Raw genomic sequence first — 20,224 nt, forward strand, 5'->3', positions numbered from 1 at the left:
CGCCCAGAGGTAACGCTTGCCGGAGTCGGGGACGCTTAGGCTCCGTCCTCTATGAGGGATAGTCAGTTTGGCAATCTGTGGGAATTGGGGCATCCCAGAATACGCTAAGTGATTTAAGGATCACTTTTTACTGTCCGGGATAGTACATTGCGCTTTTTTGGTCAGTAGAAACCGGGTTTCGGGCGTGTAACTTTAACTTAAAACTTCGGGGAAGCCTGGGATGTGCCCCAAAATAGAGCTTCTCGGCAGGGGTTGAGTTGGTTGACGCTTTTAAATTGTGTTAGGGCATTAGATATGTGACCACGGTCCGGGGCCGAGACTGGTTAATTGATGACAAAAAACTCAGGGAGTTTATCGGTTGGACCGTTAATTTAAATTTGTCGAAATTGTGTAGGTTTTGAAATGTCAGGCCTAATACTGCAGTTGTAATTATAAAGACGTCTGTGTAAAATTGTGTGTGAGAGGAGTCTGTGAGTCAGGCTTGCCATGACTGTATGACTTTTTGCTGGGTTTTGAGATAGGATACATAAACTGTTGATACTTAGGACCGTTATTTGGGGTCTGAAAACTGAAATTGACTTTGAAATAATTTCATTAATAAATATGTCTGTAAGTGATGTCTCTTTTGGTGTGTCCAAGTAAGATGTTTTAGGATTTTTAGATGGGTTTTGTTTCAGTTTGAGATAATATATACAGTTACATTTGGTGTTTCTCAGGTATTGACGTAGACTTTGAGTGATAGATATAGGTGTAAGTTGTTTGATGTTTGCTGGGCTAAGGAGGGGCTTAGCACATTGTAAGTGGTTTTCTTCCAGTTTCATAATAGATAAGTAGTTAGATTTGACAGACTTGTTTACATTTTGGCTTTATGTTAATATAGGTTGCAACGGGCACAGAGGAAATACAGCACAACATCTTAAGGGTTTAAAATAATAATAAATAAATGAATGAAGTTTCTTATGGGTTTTTGTGTGTGTTTTTAGGGATAGTTTTTGTGGGTTTTTAGGGGGAGTGTGTGTTTGTGGTGTTTGTGTGTGTCAAACGGAGATAACATGAAAACAGAGGAATTAGAGACTAGAATGTTCTAGAAGCCAATAAAATGCAAATTAAGAAGCTGTGAACTGCTTAAACCACAGTTGGTTTCACAAGTACTGCTGCAAACATTGTTGAATGCGTGTGTTTAAGACGCCATTTATGTTTATTAGAGGGTTATAAATAAAGTTTTGAGTTGCGGTAGTGGATGTATAGTAATTGACTGAGTTTTGAGTTATATGTATATATATATATATATATATATATATATATATATATACAGAGTGCATTGTATATACTTAAGACTAACATATTACTTTCAGTAGTAACCTCTCTTCAGAAATAAAGGCTGTGGTGTTTTATTTTTCCAGTTATGCGTGTACTGTGAGAAGGATTAGAGGTTTCAATTGTTCTTATTTCATTTGCTCTTTCTGAGTTTGAAAAGCATGCCTGTAAAATACTCTTAGGAAAGCATATTTTCAGTGATTTTAACTGTGTGAATGATGTCACAAAAACTGACAAATGCAAAACTTGGTATATTTAAAAGTGTGTGTGTGAGAGGAAGGTGTGTGTATGTGACTGATGATGTCAGGGGAGCACCCAGAGAAATAGACAGAGTTAAATTCTAAGAAGATGAAGCGAATGCATGTTTTAAGAAAAAGTAATAAAGTAATAAAATTATATTAATTACAGGTTTTAGAAAAGAGACAGACCGAGAGAAATAAATACATGAACTAACAATTACATTAATGAATTGAAAACGCACGTACACGAATTGTTACATGTGAAATTATTGTTGGAAAGTTAATACACACATGAAATAAAGAAAGCAGTTTACACTCCTTTAATTTCCAGAACTAGTGTGTCCCCTAGGCCTGATAACACCCTTGCCCAGTTGGCCCCTGTAGTAGGCAAGCATGGAAGGCTGGACAGCCCATGACGGGTAAGATCCCACCTCGAAACCCAGGGACAACCTAAGGCAAGGCGCAGTCACGATTGCTTGAACCTAAGTCCCGGAGTGACCTTGGAGTCACTGGAGGAGACGGGATTTAACAGGTAAGGCCACTGGGCACAGACGAAGGGGAAATGTCATTAACAATGACCAGTGATGAGTCAAAGAGAGAAAACACACCCTGTCAAAAGGAGTTTGAAACACTGCAAAAGAAACATTTACAAGATCACAAAGATCATAAAGAAACATTTATAAAAATCACACATACAAACAGAAAATGCACTGACTTTACAAAGACAAGCTCATGAAGTTTAATGCATAGAGATAGTGATTAAAACCTGGCTAAGAACACAAACATATGTAATTAAATCAGCTTGCTAATTTCATGAGTGTTAAAATGGTGTGAATGTTGAAGAAAATACACTTAAAACACACTTGGATAAAATAGAGTTGTGGAATAACTCAAAAGAAGCTGTATGACAAGGGAGTGAGTTATGGAAAAAAAACAAAAAAACAAAACAGGATATTTGATTACGGTGGTCAGGTCTGCTCAGAGGGGCAGATTTGGACAGGAAACTTATAATTTAAGGATGATACGTTGTTGAAATTGGTTTTTATCTTGTGCTGAATGAATACATGGCAAAGTGAGGAAGGGAGACATTGTGCAAACGGTCTTTGATCTTTTGACGAGGTTTTCGGTGTGTTGAAAGGGTGAAATTTAAGATTGTTTCAGATTTTTGAGGCTGTTGTTTTATTTCCAGAGAGGGTGTTTGATTAGACATGGATATGTCTGAGAGGGGCCCAGGAAATTTTTGTAGTAAGTGCACTTAGGAAAAAACCTGTCAGGTGATTTTGTTTTGTACTTTGATGAGCTAATAATCAGCTCTCTTTTTTCATTTTTGTTCTAAGCAGGCCTGGAAGAGAGTGAACTGATGGCGCTGACAAAATTACCAAGTACGAAAATCAGGTGGGCTTTACAGATTATAATTGATTACAATCAGAGACTGATTGGCGGCGAGTCTCTGTCTAATGAAGGATTGTAGCGATTCAATCCAGTCAAAAGTATAGAGAACTATTTTCCTGAAAAGGAAAAGGAAATAAAACAAATGATTGAGCTCATTTTGCTGATGTGGAGCATCTGATGACGTGCGCAGGAGGCTGCAGTATCAGCAAAAATATCATGTGTGAATGCATGTAAGTGAATGCGAGTGATCGGACCAAGAGGGGAAATAAATAAAAGGTTGACAAACAGGAGGAGTGGAAGACTTAAATCTGGGGGTGTTGATTTTGGGTTGTTGATGTTTGCTTTGAGAAAATTTCTTTTTTACTGGGGTTAGGTTAGGGGATTACATTATACTGTGGGGAGAATGCTAAATGCTAAAAGGGAAACATTGTTTGATGTAACTTCAGTTACCATTAACTGAGGTAACACATGATTAATAACTGTTCTGTTTAAGTTTATTTTGTGTTATGACATAGACTGGATCATAAGGGAGAGTTGAGTATGAAATGTAAACTACAGGTTTTGTTTTCAGGAAATTCCAAGGATCCAGACTTTGAAGGGAGCAACGATTTTGAAGAGATTTGACATGATGATTAAATTGATTTTGTTCCTTGAATACAGGTTTTCAGGGCTGGAGCAAAATACTGGAGAGGAGGATGGCTGAAGTGTCTGAGAAATGATATGATATGACTAACCTTTTTTCCCTTTTAATTTCCTAAGCTTGGGTGAAGCATTTTGAGTTTTTTGCCACATGAGATGTGTCAAAAAAGAGAGGGGTTTAAGATTTAATTTGTTTAAGTTGAAATGGGTTTTAGTATGATTTTATAACTATTGGGGTTGTTTGAGAATTTAGATATGGAAAAACTGAGGCAGAGATTGTTAATTTTAAAGAAAGGATGAAAATGAACTGAATTCGGTTTAGAAGATAAATTGCTGGTATTAATAAGAAGTTGTATACCAAACTTAAAGGGAAACTGTGGGAATAAAGGATATGCTTTGGGGAAAAATAGTGAAGACTTTATGAGTAGAAAATGTGTGATTTCTTTTTGATTTTTAGGATAAGTTGTCACAGTGACATAATGTTAGAATGTTGTTATAATGTAGGCTTTAGAAACAGATATTAAATAGATTTACACATTGCATTCTGTGCCTTTAACGGAGTTGTGGCTCAGAGAGTCGTCTCTTGAGGGTCAAAAACTTTTGGTTAGCGTTATGATTAGCCAATCTACTGTGAGAATGACCTGAGTTATTGAAGGATTGCACACGCTTACAGACATATAGAGTTCATCCACACATATGACAGTATTGATTTGAGGCCGAGGGCCTGAAATTCCTTTAGCTTTTAACTGAATTTGAGCTGGCCCTGTAACAAGTGACAGACAAGAGGAACTGAATAGGAGTTTGCTTGTAACTAAATTGGGTGACATGTAAAATTTTGGGATAGCACATGCAGCTCTAAATTAGTCCTCTTATATAAAATGCAGCTACAGAATAACGAACGCTTGTCGAAGTGACCAAGGTTTCTTTTTTGCTTTAAACCAGGAGCAAAGGGGGGAAAGCTTATGTATTTTGGTTAAGACTGATAAAATATAATGACTGATAAAATATAATTAGAATGTACCATTACATTAAGAGCAGCAAAAATGAAATAAAATGCTGTACCAAAACAGGTTATAACACAGGAAATATGAGTTTTAAAATGAAGTTAGTGTCAACACACAGAAGTTGTTCTTAGGGAGCTTTTAGCTATGATGAAATTTATTTATACTTAGTTGATTAAAATGGTTGTTTTTTCTTTGATCCTGGTGTAGAATAAGTGGTTATGATGATTTTTCTTGTGAAAGGTGATTTTAGGCCAGAGCTGTGACAGTACAGGATGTTGAATAGAGTGAACAACAGGAAACATATGACAGCAGTGCTGTAAGACTGTTAAAAGCTGTAGATTGAGATGAGTGATGTTTAAGATTATATAGGAACAAAAGTCAGAAAGTCAAAATATAATTAGGTTCAGGCTTTTGAATAAAGAGAAAATTGATGGACATAAGTGAGGGGAAGAGCATAGTAGGGAGAAGGTTCTTTTATCCATTACAGCTAAGGTGAATCTAGTCTTAGACTAGGATCTACTCTGTGAATTATTAGTTTCGGTCATGTTTTTATTTGTTTTGGTGACCTCTGGATAACATCCAGAGGTCAAGAGAGGAATTGTTGGGAAGGAAGTATTATTTTTTGTCATTTTTATTATTTCCATTTATTATTTTATTTTTATTAATTCTATTTTTATTATTTTGTTATTACGTATGTTTAAACATATTGGTATCATATAAGTCTTTATTACAGGTCCAGTAAGAACCACTTTAAACTGTTGAGTTGAATCTATAACCCGAAATGCTTTTGAATTTATAATCTTAAATGTTTGTATGCAGACTGCATGGTGAAAGAAAAGGCCCCACGTAGAGTAACTCCGAAATGAGACAGGAAGTTATAGGCTTTTGAAGTTGCAGGCTTTGCAAAAGTGAAACCAAAACCAGAGTCTGAGTTTGTATAATGAGTTTATACATTTTACATAGAAGTTAAGATCATTACACACAGGATGGCCTTAGCCTGGTTGCCTGGGTTGGGGTCAACTAAGGTGCAGAGAGCAGATGCACACTCTGTGCACGCACAGACAGACATACACACACATACACACACACACGCTGTTAGGGTGTAGGTGAAAGTTGACTGATGAAGCAGTAGATGCACGATGCGAGAGCGGAGCTGGCTTACGGGAAACCACCGGGGAGAAGATGGAAGCCAGTGTACTTTTAATTGTGCCTTAAGTTGTCAAATAGAACATTTGTGGTTTTGAAGCTGATGTATGTGATGACGCAATGAGGGGGCGTCACTAAATATACTCTGATGCATATAAAACTGTATTTTGATGTTAGGAGGATGAGATTGTGGGGCTGTCTGCTTACAGAGTCCGCTCATTCTCCCACGCGTGTCATTTCATTAAAATCATCGTCTTTACCCTTTGGACCAGTGTGGTTACTTGCATTCCTCCTGTGTTTCCTTCCCTATATTTTTGAACCTTAACATCACTATAACACTGAAGGGTCAAGCAGCAGCATGTATGGACACCACTGATGGAACATGAGTTTTGAAGTATAAGCTGGAAACCTGACAAGTGACATGTCTGTTTGAAGGCACCGGACATAATATTTGCCATGCTGGGAGTTAACCTAAAAGGAAAGACTGAAAAGATCAATGGAGAAGAAACAGAGAAGAAGGAACAGCAGAGTTGGGCCTGTGTTTGTTCGAGATGTCAGGACCCGAAAGGACACTGTGAGAAGAGAGGGACGGGGACCTGTGAAAGGTCAAGCCTGGACGAGTTCGAGTGAAAGAGTACAGGATATGATTGGATTGACAATGGTGACTGAATTTGTGGAGGTTTAGAAAGGTCCACCACATCACAACGAAGAGGTAAAAAAGAAAAAAGAAAAAAAAGAAGGTAAGAATAATGAGAGGAACTAACTAACAATTACATTAATTAATATAAAGCACACATACACAAATTTTTACATGTGAAATTATTTTTGGAAAGAATCAGAAGTGAGACAGTTTGAATCCACAGCTAAATGCAAAGATGCGTGAATTAAACCTGATTATAAAAATACACATGCAATGAAGACATGCTTACACTTATAAACATGACATAAATTAATATTTCTGACCGGAAAGAGAGAAAAGGGTCGGTTAAGCACTGATGATAATAATGAGAATTTCTTAGTTTTGTTATTTTCAGGGGCAAGCAGATCTGGACCAATTTTCCACATGCAGCGGTCGAAAGAAATTTATAGGTGAACATCACTGGCGTCACTAATTCTGACATGAGAGCTCTCACTCCTGGCTGAAGAAAAGGAATGCTGGTTATTAAGGTGGGAAATCAAAATTTGGGTTAGCAAACCGGGGAAAGAGACAACTGACTGATTAAGTGGGAAAATTGTGAAGGAGTCTGAAACACTGACAAAAGAAACATATACAAAATCACACACACAAACAGAAAATGCATTAACCTTACGAAGACAAGGGAGCTCATGAAGATTAATGCACAGTCACTGATTAAACCTGGCTAAGAACACAAACACATGCAATGAAAATCAGCTTGCTACTTTCATGAGTGTTAGAATAGTGTGAAGTTGACACGCTTAAAGCTTGAAGTTGAGGGATGACTCAGGGAGTTCCATGACAAGGGAGTGATTTATGTGAAAAGGAAAATGTCTCCAGTTTGGGAAAGGGTGAAACTGCAGATCAACCGAAGCCCTTGATGGACACAAAATGAAATATGAATAAAATATTATAATGGACTATTGTATATTAGAAGTATAGTAGTATATTGTAATGTACTAATAAAATATTTTAATATACCATTGCGGTTATATAAAAAGATAATAACATTAATAATGACATAATATTAATATGAAGAGGCACCTTAGTCGGTTATGATGTAAGGTTAAGCTTAAGGTTGCTCAAGCCTGTAGAATTGCAGAGAGACCATTGTGGATTCATCAGAGCCACTGGAAGGAAGTGGAGCTTGAAGCCCAGACCACTAGAGCTTCACAAGTGTAAGGGGTATCTCACCGGTGTCAGTGGGTTCAGTGGTGAGGGAGGAGTGCTGATTGAGCTTAGCTTGCACTCTCATTCTCTCCTGCCACTGACCAACTTTAGGCTCACTGATACATTTGGGTGTGACCAACCCCAAGCATGAAGTGTTCTCAGGTGGAAACTGGCGTCTGACTACTGGCAACGGCTCTGCTCATCACGCTATCTGCACTGGAAGACGGCAGAAAACACTACACGAGCCGAGAAAAGAGATGGACACATGACAACTCACATCTAACACACATGACATAAGCACATCAGTACATCTAACCATATATGGGAAACATGCTGGACCTTACGAAGCATTCTGCATACTGATGAAAGCACTGAACGGGACAACTATAATAATTGTGTACACAGAGTGCTTATTACGCAGTGTATTCTGGTCGACCACCTCGAGCACCTGAGGTTGTTGTTTCATTCCCTGTGCCAGAGGAGTGCTGAAGAAGGTAATAACAAGGGCCGTGAACTCTGAATCGGTGACTTCGGTGGCCATGATGCCACTGATGGGCGTGGGGGTGGCCGACTGGGAGGAGGAGTGACTCAACGGAGTGTGGTCCGATACTGATACTTTGTACAAAAACTCATTTTATTTATTTTATCTTTTATTGTATCTCAAATTATAGCATCATCATGATTAAAGGGACATCAGATTACTTATTCCTATCACCTAATAATGCAGAAATCATCATATAGAAATAATAAAACTGAAGTTGTGCGCTATTTGAACACGTTGCCTGCCTGCATCACTAAGGGACTCCGCGTGAAACATCTGTCTCGCTGTAGCAGCACCTGTCCCTGTCCACTCCTCCTCTTCAGTTCGCCTCAACATAGGCCCGTCATGTTCTGTGATATGATTTACTCCGAGGTGTTTGACGAGGTTAGTGGTGTTTGCTCAACACCTCACTTTCTTGCCACGTTTCTTGCCTCTGTTAAAACTGAGTTTAATCGGATTAGTATCATCAATACCACCTTGAATTTTACTTGGTATAAGTAAAATTCAGGGTGGATCGGAAAGGAAATCAGTGCTAGCACACATCAATAGTGGGCAGACTGATCCAAATATTGATTGTACTTGGTATCGGATTGATACTAGCCTGGTGAGTTCCGCTCTTGTTTGCACTGCTGTGCTTTCGGCAAAGACGAAACAGCCAGGCCACCGGACTCGCTGCTCCTGAAGGCCTCTGGATGTCTGGAGCCTTGATCTCTTCCATACCTGCTTCATGCCCTGGAGGACCGTGCAGTGGCCCCCCCCACCCTCTAGCAGATCATTACATGAAGGAACCTTTTAAATACAAGCGCACTCATGCTCACAGGTGTACACACGGGTGCTCACACACACAAACTACACCCTTTTTGGCTCCTACCTACCTCAAAGCACACTGTGCGCTGTCGATCTTACGTGCTGCACAATAATGCTCAATACTTAGTATTTACTGTTATATTCACATAGATCATCGCAATGATGTTATTCATTATATTGCTCTCTTTTTTTGCTTGTTTTCTCTATTTTTCTTTCTCAACAGGTGATCCAGGTGAATGATATTTTTTGTCTGTTTGTTTTGCTGGTTTTTGTTTTTTTGCCATTTATCACTGTTTCTCTTCCCCGCTGTTTTTCTTTCCCTCTTTCCTTCTCCTTTTTCTTTTCCCCAGTCATGTCTGTCCCGTGTTTAGCAAGTTTCTGTGTCTGTGTCCCGGCCTTAAATGGTGGACACATAGTGGCACATAATTGCGACCAGGTGTGTGGGATAAGAGCGGGAGCCCTCATTGAGCTCCATCCAGCCAGAGCGGCGAAGGAGAGAGAGAGCTTAGTAAAGTGTCACACCTCTAAGGCTACGTTCTCACTGCAGGCGAAAGCGCATCAAATCCGATTTTTTTGACCCTATGCAACCCATATCCGATCATGGTATGACAGTGTGAACGGCACAAATCCGATATTTTCAAATCCGATCTGGGTCACTTTCGTATGTGGTCCTGAATCCGATACATATCCGATGTTTTAGAAAGCGACTGCTGTTTGAACGGTCAGGTCGCATTAAATCCGTCTTTTACGTCACTGACACAAGACAGACGTCAATTATCAGCGCCGGAGAAGACATCGTGAACGATTCCTTGCCATCCGGTGAAACTGTTGGGAAGACCACATTGGAGAAATGTGAAATGTGAAATGTGATTTGTACTGTATTTTCTGCAGATTCAGACAGAAATCTGCAACTATCCTTTGAAGCACCGCTCCTCTAAAATAGCAATAAGGATCATTATTAGGTTATTTACATTATTATGTAAATAACAAAATAACTTAAAGCAAAAATTGGGGAACATAAAGTCCGAAGTCTTTATATTAAGGGCCATCAGTCAAACAATATTGTTGCTCTGGGTATAAACAGAGCGAGTTGTGTGTGACATCTTCTTTTGCGCATGCGGACCGCTTTGAGCGTTCACACTAGAGGGCGTTTGATGTCGCATTTTATTTGTAGTGTGAACAAGCAGACCAAAAAATCGGATTTGATCAAAAAATCGGAATTGAGCATTAAGACCTGCAGTGTGAACGTAGCCTTAGTGTCCAACATAAAGGGTGAAGCTGAACTCTTACACCACGCCAATGCTGCTGTTACACTGTCAACACACCACCACCATGTTTGAGTCACTTCACCATAACTCATATCAGGACAGACTGTCAGAGGTTCAATGACAACATTATAACATGGGGGGAAAAGCCATATAAGAAATACAAGAAAAAAGCCTGTGCAATATTTGTGTAACATATGAACACAACACTGTGAGAAAGCAACCAAGTTTATTTCATATCAAAAATGACAAACACAAATAAAGAAATTATTAACAAAAGCTGGTGTTCATTATTTAGCTCATGGATGCAGCACAGTGGACAAACTCTTTAACCAAACACTGTGATACAGAACATATGCAATGCTATATAGGAATGTTTACACATTTCTAAGAACATTCAAACAGAGCTGTTACCAACAGACTGCAAAACATTACTGTTGAAAATGTCTCTGTGAAAAACATAAGACTAGCTTCAAATGAGGATTGAAGCCTTTGCTGTTTATTAGATAAGCCACATGCATTTTGATCCCTCAATAAAATCAGATTCTGGTTAGAATTGTATTCAAAATTATTGAGCCAATATTTTCATCTTATATGGCTGGAACAGTTTCAAATGATGAGCTTCAAGCAATGAGTGAAACAGTAAGATCACACTGTTCCAAAAAATAGTAATGTCAAAGTATCTTACTGTATATTTTACAGTTTTGTACTGTCTTTCTAGGATATCATTAAATTTACATAAGTAGACTGTGATCTTACATGTCAAAGGTAAAACAACATAAAATTTTGTACATATGCATATTTAGATTGTAAAAATACATCAAGAAATGTAATAAATTTCACGAATATTTGTCTGTTATGTGAGAGAATGATCTGTTAATTTCAAATGTAATACTATGGAAAAATATATAAAATGATTGAAAATTAATGAGAATAATCAATAATTAAAGGAGTATTTGAATTATAATTTTGCAGAAAATTTCATGTCACCTTGGTCTGATTCAATAATTCAGAGGTAACAAGTGAAAATATAATTAATAGGAATAAAAACTAAAAAAAACATATTGTGGCGTGTTGGGGGAACAGCTAGTTGTCTCCCATCATGCCTTGGGACATGTGCTGCTGTTTAGATGTTCTTGTTTTATTGTTTATGGTTACGTTACTTTTAAGTGTTATCTTGAATGTTGTGTTTACGCTGTGGTGCAGAGTCACTGACAGTTGTTGTTTTGTAGAGAGAGTGCTGTACCATGAGTGACTTCTGTTGTGCTGTTGTTGAACCTTGAGGCACATTATAGCACCAGCAAGTGTTTTAATAGAGAGCTCTTGGGATCAAATAACAAGCTCAATCTCTTTCTGTGAGCTTCTTTGTTAAGATTTCTCTGCATGCCATAATATAAAACATTGCATGGCCACGCTGTGCTAATTATATATTTAAAAAAATAAATGAAGAGGTAGGAATAGCAATTAATATAAATCTCAAAGTATTCACAATATTCCTGAACAGAAATAGGCCTCTGCACCTGGGGTGAGGGTGTGGCCATGAAAACAATGTGATATGCCATTGGATGTTGGGACACATAATAACATGACGCTAAGCATCGGCCAATGGATGTGAACTAACAACAACAAGGTCGCTGAATGCGGCTGCGACCGTAGGGCATCGTGCATTTACAGTTTTGTTCTGTTCTTCTAGAATATCATTAAAGTTACGTAAATAGACTTTGACTTCACATTTCAAATGTAAATTAACGTTAAATCACTGTAATGTAATAAAACATAATTTTCATGATTATTAAATGTATCTGTCTGTACATATGCATATTTAGATTGTTAAAATACATTCACAAATGTATCATGATTCCACAAATATCTGTCCTTTATTTGAAAGATTGAACTGTTGAATTCAAATGTAATGCTATGGTAAAGTATATAACATGACTCCTATAAGCTTGTGTCACATCACATAAGTATTATTATCATTGCTAGTTAGGGCGATCGTGGCTCAAGAGTTGGTAGTTCGCCTTGTGATCAGAAGGTTGCCGGTTCGAGCCCCGGTGTCTAAAAGCACTTGGAAAAGGCAGAATCCCATGTAAAATTAGCGCAACAAACTCTATTTTCATTACTCAAAATGACCGTATTTTTATGATAAAGTTATTTTCTGTTATTTCACAGTTGTATTTTGGCGCCCCAGCTGCCGGAATATTACAGTTTTTTTTAAATGTTTTTTTTTCCTATTTATAGATAATTTTATTGTTTAATGACATTAACATGTTCCTAATTTCATGTTTAGCGGCACTTGAAAAAGGCGAGATCCCATGTCAAATTAGCGCAACTAATTGTATTTTCATTACTGGAAATAACCGTATTTTTATGCGGGAGTTATTTTCTGTAATTATACGGTCGTATTTTGGCGCCTCAGCTGCCGGAATATCACCGTTTTTTCAAGATGCTTTTTCTAACAGTACATGTGGAGAGTTTGGGAAACATCCCATTAAGAAAGAGAAATCAAACATTTGGATTAATTTTAATGAGCTCAGACTTGTTGAAAATGCAGAAGAGCTGGTTGTGAACTGAGCTTCAGAGAAACACAACATACTGATATTCACTGTGAAGCTTTGAGTGGAAAAAGACAGAAAAACAACATGTGGATCCTGGAATAATGGGAGCTTCCATCTTTAAAGGACTGAAGAGGAAGAAGTTGACAAGGAATCATTTAGAAGAGTTTCAACCATCAACTGATTGAATCCATGAATGTGAAAACGTGTTTGTGAGTGAAAGAGACAGACATGTACAGACTGAACTATCTGTTCAACAGTCAGAGTGTTTCTCTAACAGGAGACACTCTTTACACTCCACTCAGCACAGGGACACTGAGGCACCAGGCCATACTGTAAACCCAGGATAAAGAGTTTCAGTGAATGTGGTGTTGAAGGTGTGGAGGTGGATCGGAGTGTCAGAGGAGACTCTGTAGAAGGACAGAGTGCCAGCAGGACAGTCCACATACACTGCTACTCTGTTAGAGACAGAGGCAGTGGTGGAGGTGGATACGATTTTGGTGTCATGACAGACATAAACAGGACTATTATTAGTGCAGTACAGACTCCAGGACTGATCATTGTGTCCAAACAAACAGTCATTACTGTTTCCTTTCCTTGTGATTTTTCTGTAACTCACTGATATATAAACGTCTCCTCTCCACTCGACCTCCCAGTAACAGCGACCAGTCAGACCATTTCTACACAGCAGCTGATGAATATCAAATCTTTCTGGATGATAAGGATATGACTGAACCTCCTCCACATATGTCACCTTCCTGTTGTTGTCAGACAGTTGGAGGTTTGTGTTCACTGTGTTTGTGTCGATTGTGAGTTGACAGGAATCTGATGGAGAGAACAAACACAATCCAGCTGCAGTTATTGATCCATCATCTGTTCATTGATTGACACTTTGATGATGACTCCTGACATGATGAAGATGGTTGAATGTGTGCTGCTTTGTTTTCATGAATCCCATTAAAAACACACTTACACTTCCTCAGACCTGGTCTCAACCATCGGACTCCAGCAGGCTCCACCCTGAAAGGAGGAGGGGTCAGAGCAGCACAGTCAGCATGCACACATGGACATTACATGGCTCTCACACACACACTGTTACACACTGATAAAGGAACAGTCCAACATTTTCACAACTTCAATCCATACATGGATCAAACTGCTGATGATTTGGACTGATCCTGGATCTGTCAGTACACCACTGCATTGAATGAAATATGCCTAATACAAACTATGACCTTCATTATCTTAATATTTCTCTTCTGTTTATCTAAAGTAAACTTACAAGTAAGCTGGAAATTTTACTTTTCAGTGCAGAAGGATAAAATCATATGGTTTGAAAATGCAAAATCCCTACCTTGAGGCGACTTTTGTTTTACATTTGGCGCTATGTAAATAAAATTGAGTTGAACTGAATTGAATTGAATTGAACTTCCATATGAACTTTTATAATATATGAATATAACCCCTGTATTTATTATGCTTTGTGGGTGCTTTTAAACATCTGTGGCATCTATAAATGACAAATCTAGCCTTTATACATTTAACAAACATTTCGGTTTAATTATATTTTGAATAATCATAATGATAATAGTATTTGTTTTATAAAAAATTTGTTTCAATACAGGTTTTGTTGTGAAAGTCCAAAGCCATAAACCAGATTAGTGGCCCATTAAATGCTTAAATTCTACGTTGGCTTTATAGTTGAAAATAAAAAATTTTAGCTTGTCCTTCTAAACAAATAAGTTGGTTGCACTATTAATTGGGACATTGAATGACACCTCTCGATGATCACCACAAAGCTTAAGAGGGGTCCTGTCAGGCTTGGATAGCCATCAGGTGGTGGAGCTTCCAACTCTCACTGGAGTAATCACAGCTGAGTGTGGAGTGGCAGAAATGAGAATAACCACCTCCAAATCTTTGGCTATGGTCCTCGGCCAGGAAAAGGTGGAGTGCCCACCCTGCATCATGGATGAGTTTCTGCCCCATGTTCAGGAGGGTTTTGTTTACAAGTGAGCAAAGAGGGGAATGAGATGAATAAATGGATTGGGGCTGCAGGTGCAGTGATGGCGCTGTACCAGTCTGTCGTGGTGAAGAGTCATTCAAGAAGGGCTCAGAATAGAGCCGCTACTCGTCCACATTGAAAGGTGCCAGTTGAGGTGGTTCAGTTAGCTGACAAGGAGGCCTCCTGGGTGAGGTGTTCAGGGCATGTACCAGGACCAGAACACAATGGCCACATGGATAAGCTGGAGTAGGTGGCTGGGGACAGAGAGGTCTGGGGGTTTTTGTTTAGGCTATCAGCCTACATGACCCAGTAGTTAAGTGGAAGAACATGAATAGATGGGATAACTGTTTATATCAAATTTACAGTATTTTTTGGTGATAGTGTAATAATGCAGTTTCTTGAAGACGTTTTTTATCTGAGATGCTCCTTCAGTTCAAACAGCAATTGGTGGAGAGTACCAGATTTTTAAGCCCTATGGGAGTGTCCCCAAGAGGGTCATGGACCCCCTATTAATCCTCTTCCTAATCACACCAGCCAAGATGTGAAAACGGGTGTGTGTCACAGTTGGTACACTGGGATGTTGTGCTTGGAGAACACTCTCCTGAGTTTCTCTGATAAACCTGCTACATAAGGAATTACAATATTGTTGTATTTGTTTTTCTGATCCTCCCTAGTTGGTGTCTGACCTTCTTTTGTGTGCATCTTTGCTGATTTGATGAAAGCTCAATTAGGATAACCACATGTTTTAAGAGCTTCCTTCACATGTGTGTGTTCCTTTTTTTCCCTTCTGGCTTAGAGGGAACATTTTCTGCCTGTTGTTTAAGGGTCCTTATTACTTCTAAAGAATATTATTTTGTTGTTTCCTTGCAGGTCAACAGGAGAGATGAGGCCTCTGTCACAGGTGGTGTGGTCAGTGAAGATCATCCCTAAAATATTACAACATAGCAAGCTCATGTCTTTGAATGCAAAACAAATGTGTTGTTTAAACTAGAGACTGCACTTGTGTCTGAACAATAAACACATTTTTATTTTAATTATATAAGTCCTGTAAATACAAAACAAAGTTGTGGAAAGCCTAAGTTGTCTAATAAATAAATACACATTTTAAATTTGATATTATAATTAAATAATTAAATAACACAAGCTACAATGCAGGCAATATATTTAATTGTTGTTCAGCAGAACAGAGTCCAGTGTCTTGACTGACTTTTTTGCACTTGAAAATAAAAGTTGGGCTGATTTTAATTCCATTACAAGAAGTGTTGTTTATTTATTATGAATCATAATTACATACACTGGTTATATTAAGTGTTGTACTAGAAACCTTAAGTTCAATGAGATTAAACATAATTTGATTTAGATGAATGAAAAAGTTACCACAATTTGCTTTTAAATTAGTAGAACTTGAAATTTTTATCAGTGAGTAAACAATCAGTATTGTGCCCCCGGAATCAAGTTATCTTAGTATTGTGTATTTGCAATGAATTTCTTTTCCTAGTGTAGATAACCTTACTAAGCTTTACTGTGTAATACTGTCATGGTCCTGGGTCCTTTTGACCCAGCATTTTGTGTTCCCTGTGTTATGGTTTATTATTCTCAGTGGTATCCTAAATTTAATCTGTGTTAATCTTGTTATATTTACTCTCCCCTTGTGTTTTTGCCCTCTGCGTGTCAGTGTTTATTTGTGTAATGTTTTCATATTTTTCCAAGCCATTCATGTCTGTGCACTCCCTCGCATCCTCTCACTCCCTCTTGTCTGCCTCTCCTCTGCATCATGTTTCCTGTTTTAATGTGAAGGTCCAGTGTTTTCATTTTCATTCTGTTCAGTCTAGCTTCCCCTGTCTCATTATGGTTAGTTGTGTTAGCTGTGTTCCATATGTGTCCCTTTTATCCCTCTGTGTCTTTAGGTCAGTGTCTCCTTCAGTAAGTTGTCGTGTACTCCCTCATAGCTATGTGACTTTCCCTGTGTTACCATTAGTATTTTCCAGTTTAGTTTTGTATTGTTTTGTATTGCCTTTTTCCTTCTAGCAATAAAATTGTGTTTTATGATTCTACGTCTTGCTTCCGTGAGTTTGCCTATGGTTCCTTTTCCTGCCTGCACACATCCGGTTTGTGACAAATACATTACTCCTTTGGGTAATGATCACACAAGTAATGATAATAACTTATTGTTGATCTCTTATCAGTATTTTAATCCCCTCTTTTTCCTCCGCCTAAATGCGTTAATCCTGGACTGAGCGTAAATGACTACCCCCAGAATGACTACAGCTCAGAGCGGCAGCGCTTCCGGGTCGGAGGTCTCTCATTGTTACGTGACCTCCATAAGCCATCGGGACAGAGCCGGAGAGAGACAGAGCGAGAGAGAGAACACACACACATACTCACACAGGCAAGTCAACCGGTCAGGGCACCGTCTGACCCTGACAGACAAAACAGAGGTGGTAAAGAAAATATAAGAGGGTTATATGTGGGTGCATGACCGATTATTCTCCAGCTGCTGCCAATAATCCACCATCTTAGGCAGGACTGTTTAATGGTGTGGCTGAGCGACAGACAGCGCTGGAGTATTGCACTAATCCTGGTAGTGTTACAAGCCGTTCGTGTAGCGAAGTGTTGTCAGCTCCGTTGGATTATCTATTGTTGTTCTTCTTTTAGTGACTAGGAATTAGGACGGAGGAATCATGAGCACATGGAGACACTTAGAGGAGAAACAGGTACCCACTACCACGCACGGTTTGAGCACGGGGAGGAGGACGCACCAGCCACTATTGCACATTCAAACTGTTGTCAACCTTTATCCACTGTAAATAAACGCACTGCTTATATTCAGAGCTCCGCGCCTGAGTCCACTAAATCCTCAACCATGACATTGTCAGTTTTTTTGTCTTTAAGTATCTTTCCATATTCATGGGATGTCCTACTCTACTCTGTATGCTTTATTTTTCAAAATAAAGTTTAACAGACTTCAGGCTATAATTGCTTCCAGTGTTGCTTCAACAAATTATTGAGCCATGGCTCTAAATACTTATGTCATATTATGTTTAACTTTTAATATTTGCAAAAATTCCCAGCCACATTTTTTCCAGCCTCTCATTATGAGTGATTGTGCGCAGTATTTGATGTGAAAAAATATCATTTAATCCTTTTTGCAATAAGGTGGCAAAATGTGGAAACAGTAAAGTGAAAGGCTGTGAGTATTCCCCCTGAAATTGAAGCAGCCATTGAAACAGGTGATTGAAAGATGGCAGCTTGGTTAGGACTAGTGGCCTCTATAACCAGTGTTGGGAAGGTTACTTTTAAAATGTATTCCACTACAGATTACAGAATACATGCCCCAAAATACATGCCCCGTTGCTGTGTGATTTATTACTGTTACTGAAGGTCCGCGGCTCCGAACCGTAGTAAAGGGACTTCTGGCTAATACGATGAGTTCTGTGTCGGGCTCGTAGCTGAAAAATAGCTTTACTTTGTTGTCTAGGTCAACTTTGCTTGCAAGAGACAGAGAGAGGCGCTGAAAGGCTGCTCCAACGGAACTTATTGTAAAAAGAATTCTAAGCGAAAAAAATGTACAATTTCAATTAATCGTTTTTCGCTATCAGTTTTTTTTTTATTTCAATACAAGCTTTTTCAGTACATTTATTTCAGTTACAATATGTTTTTTTCAGTTTCATTTTATGGTGGCATCGTTCTCACCCCATATTTAAGATTTTGATGGTAAACATGTTTAAACATCACAAATGTGTATGTTCGTGATGCTACATATTCTGTATCACTTTTATACACTTTTTATATGTTTAATTATTTTTGTCTAATTTTAATGTTCATTTTAATAATTTATTCATTTTGCATTCTATGTGAGCTATGTATTGGTTTTGCAAAGCACTCCGTGATATTTTTTTGTGAAAAGTGCTATAAATGAATTAACACATGAATCTTGCTAATAATGTATTTTTCTTGATTTCCAACTGTAGCCCTAAGGATAGATCTTTTTAATCCTAGGTTATGTCAAATATGAGCCTACTTTGTCCACTACTGTGCAGGCATGTTGAAAAAGTAAGGCACCATCTTTAAACTATTTCTTCAAAGTTTGTAGCAAGAAATTGTCCAAAATGTCTTAGCATGCTGAAGCACTGAGAGTTTCTTTCACCAAATGGTAAATGGCCTGTATTTGTATAGCAATTTACTTAGTTCCTAAGGATCCCAAAGAGCTTTACACTACATTCAGTCATTCACCCATACACACACATTCACACACTGGTGATGGCAAGGTACATTGTAGCCACAGTGGCACACTGACAGAGCCAAGAGGCTAAGGCTACCTCCTGAAAAACAAACCCCCCACAGTAATCCTCACCACCAAACTTAACACTCATCCATTGGATTGCCAGAAGTAAAATTGTGATTTGTTATTCCATATAACATGTTTCCACTGCTCTGGAGTCCAGTGGCAGCATGTTTTACACCACCACATCTGATACTTACCATTGGGCTTGATGATTTAAGGTTTGGATGCAGCTGCCTGGCCATGGAAACCATACAGTTTGGAGTCTGTAGTGATTGACTCTACAAAAAGCTGGTGACCTCTGTATACCTCAACATTTGATGGCACCGCTCTGTGGTTTTAAGTGGAGTACTTCATGGCAGAGGTGCTGTTATTACCAATCGCCTCTGCTCTATTGCAATCCGACTGACAGCTGACCTAATAATATTTATTAGTGAGGAAAATTTACAGCTGAACTTGTTGCATCTATACCACGCTGGAATTCACTGAACTCTTGAGAACAACTACAAATGTTTGTAGTAACAGTTTGCATGCCTAAGTGCTTGATGTTATACTCCTATGACCATGGCAGTGATTATAACACCTTCATTGAATGATTTGGATGGTTAAACAAATACTTTTCACAATATTGTTTATGCTCTGGACCTGTGGATATACAGAGATTTGTATGAATCAAATTCAGAGTGAAGAAACATTTAAAATATGTGTAGTTAGTGTAGTAAAGGTAGCTATCATTATTGCTCCAGTGGAATTTTGTTCAGTTCTCATCAATAAATAACTTATAAACATCCAGTTTAATTTAAGTGTTATTAATGTGGCACCAAATCATACCAAACAGTATCCTCAAGGCTCTATATTATAAGGTAAATACTAGGAATGGACCGATCAGATATTATGGAAGCTATACTACTTTTTCCTTTGGGAAGGTACCATCTGTGCAGTCTGCAAATCAATTAACCCTTTAAAACCGGTCGGAGCGGGCACGCTCCATTTTGCGTAACTATTTTTAAATGGTAAATGGCCTGTATTTATATAGCGCTTTTATGGTCCCTAAGGACCCCAAAGCGCTTTACATATCCAGTCATTCACCCATTCACACACACATTCACACACACATGTGATGGCAAGCTACGTTGTAGCCACAGCCACCCTGGGGCGCACTGACAGAGGTGAGGCTGCCGGACACTGG

This window comes from Oreochromis aureus, linkage group 3 (genome assembly GCF_013358895.1).
Source record: "Oreochromis aureus strain Israel breed Guangdong linkage group 3, ZZ_aureus, whole genome shotgun sequence".
Taxonomy (NCBI): domain Eukaryota; kingdom Metazoa; phylum Chordata; class Actinopteri; order Cichliformes; family Cichlidae; genus Oreochromis; species Oreochromis aureus.